A 15,252-nucleotide genomic window follows, 5' to 3' on the forward strand; every position below is an offset into this window, starting at 1 on the left:
GGATCTGGGGGAGGCATGTTTAATTTGCTCTGCCCTCTGGCCTTCATTAGTATGTAAATCCCTAGGGCCTGAGGCCTATGTAATTCTATGGAGACCATGACTGTTTTTTCAGGATCCTGGGTTCTGGGGGGCACCGAACTCCTGCCGGTTCTCATGCAGAATCCTATCCAGGATCTGTAGAGTCTCGGGGTTCTAGGGACCTGCTCCACCACGACCCAGGATACCCTTACACAGTCCCACACAATGCCTACTTTTTGTTAACCGGCATCACTTCTGCTGTCTCTAAAAATGTCAAAAGTGTTTTACTACTTCCCTCTGTTAAAAGGAAGACATATCAAAGTAAAATAACCACCCTTTTGTCAGCTACCAATTCCTTACCCCGTAGTCGGCTTTGTGGTTTTTGTACTAGTAATGTGGTTTTTGTACAAGTAATTCCCACTGAAATTATTTCATCATTCAGAAATCAAAGGACTTCTGGTAGAAAGCTAGCTGTGCACAACACAAAAATATCTGCATTTCTTTCTTCATCTTACCTTAGGTAACAAAAAGAAGTTCTACACTAATCTCATGATAATGAAATGAAAACATGATTGACTATTAAAAGCATAGAACAAGTATGAATTTGAAAGCCACACCACCATCCCCTCAAAGAAAGCATTTCTGTAAAAGTGAACAGACTGATAAAACATTGTATATTTATCATGGTGGTGTTTGCAGGAGCAATCCCACTGAGAAAGCATTCCTGTTGGCTACAGCATTGGCTGCCAGCCAAAATCACAGACTATAAACAATGAAAACCTTTCCATGAAGAAAACTTAGGGATAGAACTCACTTGAGGTCTGGGACCTTCTAAGGAAGTGCTCAAGCCATAATTCAAAGCAACATTTTCATCAGGCCAAGGTGGCAGGCAGGATAAACGACCTGGCCATGAATACACATGTTGAGAGGGGCCTGAGAGAGAGGCCCTCAGGAAATACTTGTGGAATGCTGACTCCTAACCCAACACTCCTGCACTAGAGTAAAAGGTGGGGAAGGTGTTAGACCACAGCAGGAAGCTAAGCTTCTGACCAGTGAAACAGTGAAACACTGTTGACTTTCTGTTGAAACAAGTTTCTAGCTTTACCAGCCCCCTAACTCAGGGTATGTGCTGCCAGGTTTTTATGCTATATAGAGTTAAGAAGATTGAAGATTCCCCTATATTGGATCTGAACACTGAAGTCTAATGCTGATCTAGTCCAGGATGACTCTGAGTAGGCAGACATCCATACATTTTGCTCTATACTTTTCTAAAGTATTGACATTTTTCATCCTTTGAAGATGCAAATTTGTGACATTCAAAATGAAATGTGCAGTACCAACAATGCCTTTGCAAAAACGAAAGAAAAAATCTACTAAAAAATTCTTTCCTCCTACGATCACTGGGATGAATCTACCTTGAGCTGCTAGTTACTTAACTGCACCACTAAGGTTTAATTTATAACTATCCAAGTTTAAGGGTATTAGAGAAGGACAGAGAGGAGAGCTAAGTAGAGACAATGAGAAAGATTAGTAAGCAGGACTACAAACAACTGGTTCAGCTAGGGTCCATGCCCCCCAAAAGGGGGGAACATTCTCACTAGGAGGCCATGAAAAATGATCTTGAATCAACTACCTATGAAAATAAACCTTTATTCTTTTCTCAAGATATGAAATACTGTAGATTAACGGAATAAAGAAGTGGAAACAGAAGGTAGGGAGACATCTCAGTTAGTAAAAGCTCTTGCTATGCAGGTGAAAGGACCTCAGTTTACTTTGCAGTGTTCACACTTTGCAAAGTGCCATACCTGGTAGTATAGCCTTTTAAGCCCAACCCTGAGGAGGCAGAGATAGGCAGATCTTCAAGCTTGCTGAAAGCCCGCTTAATACACTAGTAAGCTCCAGAATAGTGAGAGATGGTATCTCAAAAGTCCTATAAACAACTCCTGAAGAACCCCTTCACAAACACATGCAAATGCATATACATACACACATGTGTGGAAAAATAAGAAGGGAAAGAAGGCACCTTCGTGTGCCCTGTAGATCATGGCAATGGGCTGACAAGAGATTTTTTTTTTCAGGAATCTGGTGTCTGAGACCAAAGGAAAGCATGGAGAATTGGAGGTGATGATTTAAAAAAAACAAACAATGAGGCTCAAAGTATCCGTAATGTTCAAAGAAATATCACTGAGAAAATTCAGAGGCACTTTGGGAATTTTAATTTGAGGTTGTCCATGAGCAACTGAGTCTAAGAGACCTGAGTCATTTGGATTTGCCAGTGTTGAGCAGTGGTACTCCTCAGCACACACCACTTTAGTGTCTCCACTAAAACCACTTATTTGAATAAACAGATGTACAAAGGCCAAAGGGCCTTTAAATATATCAAGTGAGTCCCTCAATAAAGGGTACCTATTTACACATGAAAAACACCGCTATTGGCTCATAGTTGTTTTACAGTGTGGCCAAGTTCTACCATTGGACTCAGCTCTCTGGGACAAAATACCATTTGGTATGACTCATTGAACCCAGAACAACTCCTAAAAGATAACACTAATCAAAGCAATGTGCAATTAATGTTTTTCAACACATGCATGAATAAGAGAATGAGTTTAAGGGAAGGTAAAATGCATGCAAAAGGTAAAGTATTGTTTGTCATTCCTTGCATTGAAGCAAATCTAATGATTTAACTTCCTAAAAGTTTTCTTCTAATTTTGTTCTATTACCACTGCAACCATCTTGTCATCAAGTCTAGCCTGGACCCTTGAAAATTTTCCTATATGGTCTCTTGTCCACTCACCTCAATCTCCTACCCTATACCTACAGAATTATATTCTATTCTGTAAACAAATTTATATTTTATACATAATTTTATAAATTTTATAATTCATATTTTATATTCTATTCACTAAACAACTATAATCTATTAAAAATTCAAATGTGCTGCAGATTTGTACAGGATCAGACCAGTTAATATTCCAGCACAGAATGAAGAAGGGCTTATGAGCCCTCACCCCTCTCTGAGGAGATATTACCAATTAATCACCTCTGAAGAAGGGAGAATCATTTTCTTTAAATATGTCATTCTAGGTAGATTTACTGTGCTCTAGTGGATATCCCCACTCTCATACAAATGGGGCTTGGTGCATTATTTTTTTAAAGGGCACAAATTTGAAAGGAAGATGGGGCTAGGAAGTGGGGAAAGTTGGAAGGGGAAGTGAAATAGAAGTGGGCTGAGAATCTGGGAACAGTTTGGGGAAGAGTGGGGGGTGACTACGATCAAAACCTATTTTGTGCATTATTAAATTCTCAAATAATCAATTAAAATATTTTATTTATAAAAGTTCATATGTGATCATCATGTGGTCCTACTTATTAAAACACTACAGATATATATATAAATGCACTTGGAATAGAAGGCAAAGTTCCTTGTCATATTTAGGTAGATAATGCACAAATATGAACTTTTATTAACACCTACTTTCCAAAGAAGAGGTAGAATCTTCCTGTCATGTCATTTGGTCTAGGCTAATTCAAAATAATAGAATATTGCAGAGGTGAAATACTTGGACCTACAAATCTCAGCTCCCTTCTGCCTGGATTGTATAGAAATTTCACTCTATGCACTACCAGCTTGTATATAAAAATTTGTCACTCTGTACAAAGCTCAAGTCTAAGTGGATCAAGGATCTCAACATAAAACCAGATACACTGAAACTAATAGAAGAGAAAGTGGGAAAGAATCTCAAGCACATGGGCACAGGGGAAAAGTTCCTGAACAGAACACCAATGGCTTATGCTCTAAGATCAACAATCAACAAATGGGACCTCATAAAATTGCAAAGCTTCTGTAAGGCAAAGGACACTGTCAATAGGACAAAACAACAACCAATAGATTGGGAAAAGATCTTTACCAATCCTACATCCGATAAAGGGCTAATATCTAAAATCTACAAAGAACTCAGGAAGGTAGACTCCAGAGAAACAAAAAAATCCCTATTAAAAAATGGGGAACAGAGCTAAACAGATAATTCTCAACTGAGGAAACCTGAATGGCCAAGAAGCACCTAAAGAAATGTTCAACATCCTTAGTCATCAGGGAAACACAAATTGAAATGACCCTGAGATTCCACCTCACACCAGTCAGAATGGCTAAGATCAAAAACTCAAGTGACAACTTGAGGCAAGTTTGTGGAGCAAAGGGAACACTCTTCCATAGCTGATGGGAGTGCAAACTTGTACAACTACTTTGAAAATCAATTTGGCAGTTTCTCAGAAATCTGGGAACAGTTTTACCCCAAGAACCAGCTATACCACTCCTGGATATATACCCAGAAGATGTCCCACTATACCACAAGGACACTGTATCAACTATGTTCATAACAGCTTTATTTGTAATAGCCAGAAACTGAAAACAACCTAGATATCCCTCAAATGAAGAATGGATAATGAAAATATGGTACATCTATGCAATAGAATACTATTCAGCTAATAAAAAACAAAATATCATGAAATTTGCAAGTAAATGGATGGATCTAAAAAAAATATCATCCTGAATGAGGCAACCCAGACTCAGAAAGATATCCATGGTATATACTCATTTATAAGTGAACATTAGCCATAAAGTACAGGATAACCATACTATAATCTACAGAGCCAAAGAAACTAATAAGGAGGGCTCAAGGGAGAATGTTTGACCTCAAATGGGGAAATAAAATAGTCATTGGAGGTGGATGGAGAGAGGGAACTGGATGGGAGAGGGTGAGGAGGGGAAGTGGAATGGGGATCAGGTGTGGGGAGGGGCATTTACTGTCTTGCTTGTTCCTTGACTATTTGCATCTATTGTATTGCTAGTTCCTCAACCTCGAACTTAACCTTAATATCTGCATGAAATTTAAACGGTATAAAAGCAAAAGAGGAAGAGGGAAGATGGAATGGGGGTTAATGGTGGGGGGGAATGGGGAAAGGGGTAACATGTGAAATGTAAATAAATGAAATATCAGAAAAAAGATTAAAAAATGAATAATAAAAGAAAAAAAGAACAACATTTTCTTAGATACTCTAACTTTTAAAAAATGACATGAAGGGCTGGAGAGATGTCTCCAAGACTAAGATGTCTCTGAGGCTGTTCTTCCAGAGGTCAATTCCCAGCAACCAAATGGTGGCTCACAACCATCAGTAATGAAATCTGGTGCCCTCTTCTGGCCTACAGGCATACATGCAAGCAGAATGCAATATGCATAATAAATAAATACATCTTTTTAAAAAAGAAAAGAAAATTGAAATCAGTGGGGGTATCTCTGGGACTAGCTGGAGACCTGGGACAGGGGAGACTCTGGAGAGTCTATGGCTATGACCCTATCTGAGACTCCTAGCAGCAGGGGATATGGAGTGTCTGCCTCCTGTAGACAGGCAGGACTTTCAGTATAGAGAGGAGAACATCAACTTACCCTCAAAACCTTCAATCTAAAATTTGTTCTGCCTACAAGATGTGCAGGGATAAACATGGAACAGAGACTGAGGGAATGGCCAACCATTAACTGGCTCAATTTGAGACTCAACTCATGTGAGAGAGCCAACCTCTGACACTACTACTGATACTCTGCTGTGCTTGCAGACAGGAACCTAGCACAACTGTTTCCTGAGAGGCTTCATCCAGCAGCAGATGGAAACAGATGCAGAGGCCCACAGCTAAAAGCCAGACAGAGCTCAGGAAGTTTTGTTGAAGAGTGGGAGATAGAAGTGAGCTGGACGGGTCATGGACACCACAAGAAAACCTAGAGTCAACTAAGCTGCATCCACGGGGGCTCACGGAAACTGAACCACCAACCAAAGAACATGCAGGAGCTGCACCTAGGCTCCCTATACATTTGCAGCAATGTACAGTTTGGTCTTCATGTGGGTCCCCTAACAAGTGATTCTCAGAATCTGTTGCCTGCCACTGGACCCCCTTTTCATAACTTCACTGCCTAGTTGGACCTCAATGGGAGAGGATGCATTTAGTCCTGCTGCAAATGGATGTCCCAGGGTAGGATGATTCCCAAGGGGGAATTCCCTTTCTCTGAGGAAAAAGGAATGGGGTAGTGGGGAAGGGATTTATAAGGGTGGGACTTTGAGATGGGAGGGGTGCTGTGATAAGGATATAAAGTGAATAAATTGATTAATTTATTAAAAATGTGTGTACCAGCACATCGTGTCTCTACTTGTATTTCAGAGCCCACTTCTGTAATAATTCATCATGTGTGTCAACTTGGCTAGGTCATAGATTCTTAAACTTTTGGTCAAATACCTACCTAGATGTTTTGTGAAGGTGCTTTACATTTTTATATAACTATTTAAATCATTCTATTTTTGAGTAAAGCAGAGTACCATGCATAATGTGGTTCAATGAATTCAAAATCTTAAGACTATTAGACTGTGTTATCTGAAGGAGGAGGTCCATTAGACTGAAGCTACAGTAACAACTCTTCTCTGAGCCTCCACCCCAGTGACCTGCCCTAGAGAGTCTGTGACTCTCAGCAGACCACCACATAAGCAAATACTGAACATTAATGAATTGTCATTGATATGTCTGTGGTGTGTGTGTGTGTGCACGAACACACACGTTTGTACAGGTGAAATAATATGTTTCCTATTGCTTCTGTCTCTCTGAAGATCCCTAACTCGTACAACCTCTCAAATAAACTAATTACACTCAAAATTAATTGTTTTCACATGTGACTCCAAGAGAACCCATGTAACAGATAAATACTCTATAGCAGAAAACAGTGAGATGACTAGCTATGGTCATAATATTATTTATATCTAAGCTCAGACTACTCATTCTCTCTTAACATACATGTTAATTCAATCTTACTGCATTTTCTTACCCAATATATGCAGCCTTCCATCTCCCTCCAACAGAGTACTCAAGTGACCAGAGCTGCAAACGAAGTGTCATTCCAAGGGCACAGATCTTCTGATAGTCCATCTTTCCCCAGGTTACTCTTAAGTTTCTAAGCCTATCGTGGCTGGGTCAAACATAGGTTGTACTCTAACAGATTAAAGAAAAGGAGAGAACAAATACCTCTGGGCAAGATGAAACACCTCAAAATCTCTCATTCAGTTGGCTCTGGGGATAACTGCCAAAAAACAAAAAGTCACAAAACTGATCCTCTTATTCCAAAGACCCCACACATAAGCTCATTCAAATATTTGCCAAAGTGCTTACAGATGCTACAGCCTCTCTAGTTACAATCTAATGGAGGCCATTGATTTAGGGAAATGGATTTACAAGATAAACTTGACTGAGATGGGAAGCAGGCTAATAGCAGCCAAACAAGCTACTGCAGGCCCTCTGGCCAAACTAGACTTCTTCAGACTATCTCCTGGGACAACACTATCTGCACTAGTCTGAGCAGCCCTTAATAGATGGTGCCTTGAACAGGGTCTGCCTTTAGTCTTAGCAAACTCAGTCCTACCCCATACATGTTACAGTCTTGCATGAGAAACAGCTGCAGACTGGCAAGAGAGGAAGACATGAAAAACTGCCCAGGCAGCAGGCTTAGTGGGAAACAATGAGAGTTCACAAAGCCTTTGTTCTAGTTTTATTTCTGTTGCTGTGGTAAAATATTCTGACAAAAAGCAATTTAGGGCAGAAAGGGTGTGTTCTAGCTCACTTACGGAGCATCACTGCAGGAAATCCAAGGTAGAAATCTGAAGCATATAGTCATATCACACCCAGAAGCTAAGAAAATAAATGCATGCACACTTTATACTCAGCTGCCTTTCTCTACTTATATAGTCCAGGCCCCAAATCAGGAAACATGCCACCCACTTTCAGGCTGAGTCTTCCCATATCAATTAAAGTAATCAGGGCAATGACCCACAGACATATGCCCACAGGCAAACATGATCCAGACAACCCCCTATTGAAACTTACTTCCCCAATGAGTCCATGTTGTGTCAAGGTGACATTTAAAACTAACCATCACACTTCAACAGAGAAAAGATTTGAGTTCCATCATACCCATCTTCAATCTGCCACCTTGTTAGAAGGGCAGCAAAGATGCTACAAACTAGTACTTCCAAGTTGATTCTTTCTCCAACAAAGTCCATGCTGTTCACCAAGGTCACTTTGATAAGGCTATGACTACTGAAAGAAAAGGTCATCTAGGGATGAGGAGAACAAACTCCTCATCCCAGTCTCACTATTTGTTCTCTAGATGGCACACCCATAGTTGAGGACTAGACAAAATCAGGGTGATGGTACAGAAATATAACCGTTCTGATGTTCAGGTTTGTGAGTCTGACAATTCACATAGTCTCATGTATTCTAACAACACCCTGAGATAGGCAGAATTCTTGTACTCTTTACACATGAGGACACTGGCTACAATTCAGAGAGATCAATACACTTGCCTAAAGCTGCACTGTTAGTCAGGGATGGAGTCTGAATTCACACTGCAAATTACAGGTGTTTCCAGCTTTTCTCTTACATGGTCACAGACACAGGCCCACAAAGGGTCCTACAATGCTCATGCCAGGGTCAGCCTTGTGCATGAACCTTGTGTACATATATGCATAAGGTCTCTCAGAGCCAATGAATCATGGCCATTGTTTGAATTTGAACCTTGCCTTTCAATGGAATTTAAAATAAAGTCACCTGAAGCCAGCATACCTGTGTAACATTAAGGCAAGAGCATAACCAAAAAGAAAAAAGTGGGGCTAGCAAGATGGTTCAGTGAGTAAAGCTGCTTACTATCAAGTCTAACAACCCGAGTTTCATCCACAGATCCTGTAATGGAAGAAGAAAACAGACTCTCAGACTCCTGCAAGTGATCCTCTCTACACATGCGCCATATACCAACATATTTTACACACACACACACACACACACACACACACAACTTGGAACAGAACTTTTTTCCCCATCAATTATTTATTCTTTACATCCCAATCACAGCCTCCCTGATCCTAGTTCCCATTTCACATAATCCCTCCCCGCTCCCCTTCTCCTAAGCCCAACTTCAGTTCTGATGGTCCTGATTCCAAGTTCCCCCAGGGCAACTCCCAATAGCCATACATTTTCCCAGTGTCAAAAGAACATGTTTTATCAATAAGAATACTAGATAGCACGATAGATTTGAATCAAAGATAAAGAGTTATTCTATGTAGGTGTGATTCATTCAACATTTAAGGTGTATTATATCAAGAAAATTTTGGTTGCTTGTCTAAAATTCATATTAATGAGTTATCTAACATTCAATGAGGCAAGCTTGTTTCTTTGGTCCACATGATGGCTGGTACTTGCTGCCAATAATGGCTGACAGAGAAGACAGCATAATATCCTATTTTGCAAAAGTATAAATACGACAGGCTGCAGCAGTAACCTTTGTTTCATTTGTGGAGGTCGTTTTCACCATAGACAAATCCTATGCTTCTGGGCTGCAAAAAGACCCAGTCCCAGAGGGGTAAACCATGTTAGCAGTTAGAAAACAACCCCAGGGGATCCAGGACCTGCGCTTAACCTACTGAATATTTTATTCACGTTAATTCACAACAGTGTCTTTAAAATCCTGGACTAGAATTCAAGAATAGTCAGTGTGTGTGACAGTCATTACTCCTTAGAGACACCCTGTGCCACCAGCTGGGTACCCTTCCTGTGTTCTTGGTGCCACAGCGGCCTCTAGTGGTTTCTTTAAGGAACCACATGCTGTCTCTGCTTCTGAGCTCGAGCTAAGCCCAGAAAGCCAAGGCTGAAGGCAGTGGTGTCCCTTGGCTGGTTCTGAACCTGGGTTGTGTGGCAGGTCAGAGCCATCAGAGCCAAAAGGCACCAATTCAAGTGCGCACCCTGGAAACAAAGCACTTTCCTGTTGCTGTGAAGCGCAGACCAGACAGGTTTGTATTTCACCTTTCATTCCTTTGTCTAACATATCTGCTGACCCAATTTTACAGATGTTCCCTTCAAAACGGACTCAGCTTTATGAATATTTTTCTAACTATCAACCTGTGGCAATAGAAATGTCAAAAAATTAAGTCCTTTAAGTAGGACAAGCAACTGCCCATTCATAACCAACCAGTTGGCTGTACATAAATGAATCATGGGGGAGGGGGTAATTTACTGAAATTAGTACCCCAGTCCATAAGCATCGGCTTAGTAACAGTTTCACTTCATTTCCGATAAAAGACCATTCCTCCGATCCATTATTGAAAACATTCCCGTCCCATAACCTCCTTCATTTTCATATATGTAGCTCAGGGCAAGAGGTTCTCTGCCATGGCTTCCCTTTGATTTTAAAGCAATACAAAGACAAAAAGGAAATGAAAAATCTAGCACAGAAAGGAGAGTGCTTGATCCTTATGCACATGTGCATGCCCTCCAGTCACATACAAAGGCAATTTTCCAAACGGGTGGTTGCCAGCCTTCCCCATTTTCCAGGTTGGTTTTCTGGCAGCTCCACAGCTTTGGGCCAACTGCTCTGCACACCATTTTAGCTAAAATCTACCCATTGGTCATAAAGCCTAGGACAAAAACATGGCAAAAGCTGCAGCAGTCCTTATAGGCTCTCACACAGAGGACTTGGAGCTGGGCTTCTAATAGACCTGGCAAACATGGCTCTGATAGCTGCTTCAACCTAGCCAACTATGATCTTGGTCAAGTCACTTACCTCCTCTGGACACTAGCTCCCAATTCAGAATTGAGAGTTAAGTAGAGATATCCTCCCAACTCCCAGCTAGTAATTCTGACTATGCTGCCTTTGGCCTGCTTCAAGCACTTTAAAAACAATTCCTTTCATTCATTAATTTAGCAGACATAAATGTACATGTGTTAGGCTCTAGGTTAAAGTCTTAATGTAGGGGAATGGGTAAGAAATGCCCCTCTTAGAAACAACTCACTGCAAGGCAACATGCATTGTACTAGAGGAACGACACAGAAATCTGAATGTGTGGGCCCTGCTGAACTGGAATGGGAATTTGAGCCACCTCTTTGGAGGTCACTTTGGCACTGGAGTCCACATTTTTAAATGCATATGCTGTGTTGGAAGCTCCAATGGCTTGGTGGCTTTAGTTAACATAAAATAAAAGCTGTTCTATTGTGGTTGTTATTGTTTGGAGCTGTTCACTTTGCTTTGCTTTGCTTTGTTTTATTTTGTTTTTACTGAGTGACTTACAAAATCCCAGGAAAGGCCAAAGTTTTAGACCTCAATATTGGGCAAGTACAAAAGTGGTTAGGAAGCTGTCAACAACTACCATCAAAGTCACAGACACACAGACACCAAAAACGTATTTAGCAGCAATGTTCATTGTTGCTGTTGAACAATGGTGGCCACCATTACTACAGAGCAAGGTCACCACTGCTTCCTACTGCAACCTCAAGGAGAGCTTAGGTCACGAGTCACATACTTGCCCTCTGGTCCCCAGAAGACCTCCCTCACTGGCAAGAACCTGTGGTCCTTGGGTCACATATACCCCAGGATAACCAGGATTGTGGTTCAACACAATTATCAAAAATTTACTTAAAACATAAGCTTTTGTGATTTTTAAAAATTAGATTGCATGGTTCTCTAGCATGAACTGTAGACAGCATAGTCTCATTACAATGTCAAAGGAACATGAGCATCTGGCATTTTGTGCCTGCACTCTGGCAAATGGGCTCTGCCTCCTGCCCAACAGGACAATGTCAGTAGTTCTCCAAGTAGAGGAAAGCATTTACAAGGTTAGTTGCCAAAATATTGACTCATGTCCTCCATACATGCCTTGGACCAGCTAATTACACTCTACAAGTTTATCCTTTAGAGATATTTTAACACAGAGGCATTCAAAGATGAACACACAGTGAAATTCTCCAAGTTATAATTTACAATTGAAATGGCATTGGAAACAACCTAAAAAGTCAGCAAAAGAAGTTTAGAGAAAATAAGGTATCCATTATAATGATGGATCTGTGAAGTGGAAACTTCTAGTTTCTTTCGAGAGTCAGTTGTGCCAGATCATATTTTGCTAGGGCAAATGGGAAGGAACATTTGCTGAATGAGCCACAGGTAAAGAGATGTTTCATTAAGGCAGACTCATGAAAGAACATTTCATTAAAGAAGACACAGGTGAAAGGATTCTTTGCTAAATCAAGCTCATGAAAGGATACATAATGAAGTATTCTTTGCTAGTGACATGCACGTAATAGTCTGCCTTATATGTGTTGTTGACCTCCATTTGTCAGGACTCCATAGAGACAAACACACCAAAGAACTGGTGATGTGCTGGCAGCTTCTTGCCACTTCCAAGGACTCTGGCCAATTGACAGCATGATGTCAGCTGATACAGACTCATGTGGAATTTTTCTAAGACAGACTCATGTGCTAAGACAAGACACATGGTGAGGCAAGAAGCATAGAAGACAGGTGATATTTAAAGGGAGTATATATTAGACTCAAAAGACTGTGAGGGGCCTTGCTGGCTCTTCTTGGTCTCGAGTCTTTGCTGATCTTCACTTAGTTGAAAGAGGCACAGCCAACAACTTCTCCTAGTGTCCCTGGTGGTCCTAATTCCTCCTTCTGACTCATGCTGATTCAACTGAGGCCTGGCTATTTCTGACAGGTCATACCAGCACTGCTGCTATCCCAACACTACTGAACTGGTCTGCTGGTATATTGCCAGTGGATCGAGCTGCTGCTGCTGACCTGTGAACTGAACTGCTGATTTTCTGACAACACACATGGGATTGCTCCAAAGAACAATTTCTAAAGAGGTCCACTTACCCCATATCCTAATAACCTTTCTTTTCCAGTACCTCCAGTAGGTAGTGGGCTAAAAGGGAGGATAACACATTTAAGAACCCTTATTAAAAATAGGGTTTAAAAATTTTAAGATCACAGACCTGGAAAACAATAAATAGTACACAGATAGGCTGTGCCCTCATAGCACTGACCAGGAAAACAGATACAAATGAAGAAATGAATATAAAAGCACAGTGAGCTCAGACCTATGAAGTGGGATGCAAACGCTGCAAGTTACAGTCTGATTTAGTCAAAAGGAAGGATTCCCTTGTAGAAGATAAGCTGGCCCCCAATTGGAGTAGATTTTAGAATATGTGGCAGTTTGATACAGGCCAAACAAAGGGTCTGTCCCAAGGTCAAATTAAAGAACTCTATTTGTCCCCACAGTATTGGCAAGTCACTGAAATATCCAGGGATGGCAAGAAGAAAGTACAAGTAGTAGAAAAACAGAATTAGACTACACAAAAACTCTCTTTAGAACTGCATGAACTGGACAGCACTGCTGCAAAAGTGGGAACCAGTTAGGACCACTCTGTGGTTGGAATTAAGGACAACTCAATCAGATGAAACCCTTGCATGACACTGCCAGGGTAAACAAAAACCTGAGAATGCCATGAGCTTAAGAGAGAACCAAATACCAGTGTTTGCTAAACACTGTAGTACAATGCATCCTAATAGCATTCTGCTATACCTATAAATCAGTGCCTTACTTGGTCATCATCAGAGAAGCTTCTCTTGCAGTAGATGCCAGCTAACACGGAGACCCACAGCTGGACAATATATAGAGTTAGAGACTTTGCGACAGTCAGTCTTAAATGGTATGTCCTCCTAAAGTTCGCCCCTCAGGCAGGGCTCAAGAATCTACAAGGAAAAAGAGGCAGAGAGATTGATTACAAGAGCCAGAGGGGATGGATGACTACAAGGAAACAGTACTTTCCAGACACAACAAGCATGACACACAAATAAACTCACAGAGACTATGACAAGATGTGCAAGTCTGATGGCATCCCAGTGCTGAGAAGTGTTAGTGGACATAGGCTTCGTCCTTTAACTAAGAGGCTATCTACAATTGATACCTGCTTACAAAAGGGAAAAGTAGTTTTCTCCAGTTGAATCTGACTGAATATACTAACCACATTTAATAGTAGGCATGCCAAGGAGTAGCTGCTAAGAGAAAACAAGCTCAATGGTAATTTTGTAGACTTTTTAATCTCATATTGCTTTGGGAATTTTTGCATCATTGGTCTTTTGCTTGTATATTATGGCTTCAGATTTTGTGGTTTTGTGGTGTGTGTGTGTGTGTGTGTGTGTGTGTGTGTGTGTGTGTGTGATGTTGTGTTTTTTTCTTTTTTATAAATTCTGATTTGTTTTGATTTTGTGTGCCCGGGTTTTCTTGCTTCCTAGAAAGAGGGGGAAAGAGAGGGGAGGGAGAGAGAGGGCATGTAGTTGGGTGGGTGGGGGAGGTGAGAGAGATCTGGGAGGAGTCAGAGAAGGGGAAAACATAATTAGAATGTATTGTACAAAACAGTTTTTTTCAATAAAAATGTATGAAAAGAGTATGCAGCATAAGAAAACAAGGGAGGAGGGAGCAAAGAAAGTAATGCAAAATAAAAATGATGTTTTAAAATTAGAATGTAGGAAATAAAAAGGAGGTGGACTCTGACTCTATAATATATAACATAGAAGAACAGTTATTTCAAGTAAACATTGGTGGGAGTGGTTATTTTATTGGTTGTCCTAGAGTTTAAACTAAGGGTTTGTTGAAGAAAAGACAACATCATACACTTTGTCTTATTACCAAGTCTATTTTTTACTCTCTCAAAAATTTGAGATAGGGTTTAACTAAATTGCTCAGGCTAGCCTTAAACTGTGCAGCTCAGTTAGGTCTTAACCTTCTGATCTTCTTGCCTCAGCCTCACAAATCACTGGGATTCCCTTTGCCCTTGCACATTTTCCCAAATTTTCTATAACCAAGTATTTTTCATAAGTAAAAAATATATTATTATTTCTTTAAAAGAAATTACCTGGTATAACTCATTTTCTATAAGAGAGAAAACCTGGATGGGAGAGAGTATCCAGAAAAGTACCGCTAGAAAAAAACTGTAATTCTTTATTTGTATTTGAACTATTTTGCTCTCTTTAAAGATATTTTCAAGGCTATATAAGAAATTATCCTCACTTTATATAGTTAAACATATTAGTTTAAAAATTAATATTCATCCAATCAAAATTCTAAAGACTGAAGTCTCAGTAGTTAATTCTCTGTGGAATACCAGCCTGAGTTAGTTACTTAATGAAGAAAACTATACATTATTGGGCCAGATAGTGACATGTTGTGGGAATCTGATCAATTCCTGTAATCCCTGGCTTCTATTTCCTAGGTACTAGCTAAAACAAACAAAATGTCTCTGACTATTTAAAAATGTCCACAGACAATACCACTTGCTCTCCTATTTGTGAATCCTAGATCCAAACCTTTAGATAT

Source organism: Grammomys surdaster, unplaced genomic scaffold (assembly GCF_004785775.1).
Source record: "Grammomys surdaster isolate TR1022 unplaced genomic scaffold, NIH_TR_1.0 125749, whole genome shotgun sequence".
NCBI lineage: Eukaryota > Metazoa > Chordata > Mammalia > Rodentia > Muridae > Grammomys > Grammomys surdaster.